This window comes from Gracilinanus agilis, chromosome 4 (genome assembly GCF_016433145.1).
Source record: "Gracilinanus agilis isolate LMUSP501 chromosome 4, AgileGrace, whole genome shotgun sequence".
NCBI classification, from domain to species: domain Eukaryota; kingdom Metazoa; phylum Chordata; class Mammalia; order Didelphimorphia; family Didelphidae; genus Gracilinanus; species Gracilinanus agilis.
The window spans coordinates 248,574,554-248,578,657 of NC_058133.1; positions in this window are offsets into that span (position 1 = coordinate 248,574,554).

Genomic DNA, 4,104 nt, shown 5'->3' on the forward strand with positions numbered 1-4,104 from the left:
GGGGGGGGTGAAGGGGATAAGAGGAGTATGAATCAGGCAACCATGTTAAAAATGTATATTAATAAATGTTAAAAAAAAAAAAAACTATTGAAGGGGGTGGGGTCAAGGTAGTGGCATGAGAGAATAAAACCATTGGCTGACAAGAAAAAAAAAAAAAAAGTGGGTCCAGAAGGGTACTAGGGAGACTGGAATGACAGGAGGGACCAAACAAGGTAGGGAGACTGGGTCTAACTGCTAAGTGTGTAAATGAAATTAACTCTAGCCCATTCATAGTCAAAAATCTACTTACCCTAGGCATCTAGATTATATCATCCCCACCTCCCTCAGGGGGAGTGGAGATAATTTAATCACACATGACAATCTAGATTATTATCATCCCCACCTCCCTAAAAAAAAAGGGGAGTGGAAATAGTTAGCCACACGTGACAATAAGTATCAAATCAAGAACAAGGGACTGCCCTTTGGGCAGTCCAAAATCAGTGTAGAGGCTGCCATTGGTCCACTTGAATTAGAGGTGGCCCACAGGAAATGACAAGAGACGCTATCTCTTTAAAATACAGGTTACAACCTGGTAAAGTGAGTTGAGGAGTAGAAGGAGTTCAGGAGTTCCAGCTTTGGACATGGTGCTGAAGGTGCCTGGCTGAGACCTCAGAATGCTTCTACTCTGAATTGTCACGTGGGTAAGTTAGGCTGACTTCCTTGGCCTACCTTGGGTAAGTTAGGCTGACTTCCTTGGCCTACCTTGGGTAAGTTAGGCTGACTTCCTTGGCCTACCTTGGCGGTTCCAAACTCTGTCTTAAGTAGGCTTATAGCCTCTCTGATTTCTAAAGTCTTGTGGCTTGTAACCTAGTTTAATTAGCCTTTTAACCTTCTCTCTCCATCCAGGCCTCTCTAGGCCTGGACCAGCCTCTCCCTCTCTCTAATTACTTACATTTACCTTCCTAATTGTAAATAAACTACCTTAAACTGGATGCTGACTTGGGTCTATTTTAATTATGGAATCAATCTGAATTGTTGATTCCTGGAGGCCACACTTTAAGTATATATTTATAAAATACCTAAAAATCTCCCTCTTACATAAGGATATATCGTCTGTTAACAGAAGTGGCAGTTAGGCCCTGTCACTCTGCACCACCTAGACAAGGGCCTATGGAAACTAGCAAGCACATAACAAGATTTTTATAACAAATTTAATTAAGGGAACTATGGTAAAGGATGGGAATAGGAGTTTCTACACTTTCAGACTAAGGGCAAACCACAGGGTCAGGGGAGGGACTTATCTACACTCAACTGAGACCTAAGCAAGGCAGGGGCCAGAGAATAGCAGGACTGAAGTGGGTATCCTCACAGCAGAGTCCTGACACACTCCAGCGAAGTTCCAGCTCCTCCAGGACCACTAGCAGTACTCTTCCAGGTGGGTAGATTCTGGGAGCTAATCCAGCCCAAGTTAACCTGCAACTCAGGTTGGGATTAATAGTCTCTACCAAAATCTCCCACAAGTTGATGTCAGTTTTCCTTCAGGATCTCTGGAAATCTGAGGTCTCCTAGGGTCAGTTGCAACTTGTCCTAACCACCGTGGAGTCCGTCTCAGAGAGAGGCACACTTCCTGCTTCCCCATTCCATTTGGAATTCTCAAGCCCTTCCTGTTAGGTCTCCTAAATAATAACCAAGTAATCCTCCTCACAACAGTTCCCTCCTTTGCACAAAGCCAAAATTAACAATATTTTGGTATTTGTGCATTACAAACTAAACTAAAATTCTAACCCAAAATAAGGAGGATGTTAAGAGTATGATGATGTCTTGGATGCAAATGAATAACTCTTTGAGCTGGTCTGAAGATCTTTGGTTCATTTAAATGATGAAAAATTGACCTTTTCACAGAAACACACAGAATACGCCATGTGAAGTTGTGTTTGACTAGGAAAACAAAGTTGGTCTCTCTGCTTCTAGCTTAGCTGAAGACATTGTCCATCTGAACATGGAAGGTTATTTAGAACAGCCAGAAAAAACACCAGAAAGTATTCTGAAAGTTAATGAGACTAGAACTGACAGTAGTGATGTGGAAGAGGACACTAATATAACAACTCCTAAAGTAGCTGAATTCACTCCTCCTCCTTAGGGAAGCTTAAATTTTTCATCCTGTGTGGTTTGTGAAAAAGAATGGACTAGGCCTCAGTATATACTGTGTTAACAGGGATGTCCATGCAATCTGTGACATATCCTCCTAAGATGAGGTAGAAGGATGTAGGCCCAAAGTCACATGCAGTTTTTGCTGTGGGACTCATACAATGAAAAGGAAGCATACTGAGACCCATGGAAGTTTGCCTACCCAGGCATCCAAAATACTGAAACAATCAGAATCCAAATTTTCACCAGCCAAAGTAGGAGATTGGGTGAGAGTTTGAATATCTAATATAGGTTGAAGATGGAGGCATTTTAACTCTGATCTTGGTAGTGTGAAAAGTTGTACAAACTTGGAGCATATTTGATTTAAACAGAGTTCTTTGAGATTCTAGCCACTGAAAAGCCAATTATTTGCATAGAAAAACTAATTATTTGAATGATGTTTATAAAGAACAAAGTTATGATGTGTAACTGTTAGTCCCATTTCTATTATTGACCTGTCATTGTGGATTTTAGCTCTGTGGTTCCTTTTTGGCTTAAGGTACTGGGAAGAGCTAAGAAACAAAGGTCCAAAAGTGAAAGTAAGGTATATGTGTTTATGTATGTATGTGTAGTTATGTAATACAGGGATGAAGATAAGATTTTGGAAAGATTTTATGTTATAGTAGGGAAATGAAGGTGAATTTAGGTATGAATTTCTATCGGAAGGTCATATGGGAGAGAGTATAGAACTGGTGGGGAATGTGAGGTGTGGAGAAGACAGATGATTTTGGGGGGCAAGAATTGAATTCAGAAAGAACATAATATTTTAGATTTATGTTCTTGTTATGAAGTTAGAAGGGAGTTGAAGTCAGACAATGGTCTTTGAAACTAGGCAGGGACTGTGTGCACAGGTGCACAACTTTTGAGGTAATTAAAGTAAGCTTGGGCTAACTTAGGGGGAAGGGCTGAAATCAGAGAGATAGGTTCTTTTAGGATGGAAAGTTCAATCAAGTAGAGATGGTGAATTTAGTTGATAAGAGATGAATTTAAGCAAGGAATTTGAGAGGTGAGCCAGGGTGTTTAAGACAGGGGGTTAAAGACAGTTTACCCTAGGAGATGATACTTTGAGGTGAAGTAACTTGGGTGCCAGGTGGTGAAATGAATTCAAGCACAAGTTTTCAGGTTTTGGGAACAGTATCTGGGCCAAGATGATGAGTTGAAAGTTTTTAGAATGGGTCAGAACTGAGGCATGGTTGCGTATCCCTGATATTCTGACTGGACCCTACAGACTGTTATTTTTTGGAAATGATCAGAAAAAGCATCACACACAGACAAGTGTTCAAATACACAGAACATTGGGTCACAAAAAAGCATTGGAGGTCCAGTGAAGAAGCAAAGATTTAGGTGTTTGGGAGAGTTGGATGTATAGAACTTGCAAAAATCATTATAGAAAATGAGATCCAGGTAATATGATACTGAAAGATACATAGGTAAAACTAAGAATTTTTTTATGCAAAATGCCACTAATACTTTAGATTTTTTTAATAGAAATGTGAAAACTAACAGTGGGCTAGATTCCCAAATTGAACAGTCGTGTTATACATTTTGTTGTATTTTGATTTTAATAAAATCTGATAGCTTTTACAAAAAAAATTTTTGTGGGGGTTTAATGTGCCTTTCTTCCTTTATAGATCTCATATTGCTTTCTCTTTCCCTTAACTGGTCATAACTTGGAATCTAAGTCTTTGTTTTTTAATCTGTTGTATTTACTGAGTAAAAGTTTTATGTTCTTTATTTTAAAATGTTTTTTAAGTATGACGATTAACATAGGTTTTTAAGTACACACATATATGTATACTCTCAAACTGGTGAAATAGAATGCCAACCTGGCAGACAGAGACTCTTGTCTCTAGTCTAGGCTCTGCAAGTTTGAGGCAAATTACTTATTCTCGCTGGGCTCCAGTTTTGTCATCATTAAAATGAGAAAGCTAGACTAGA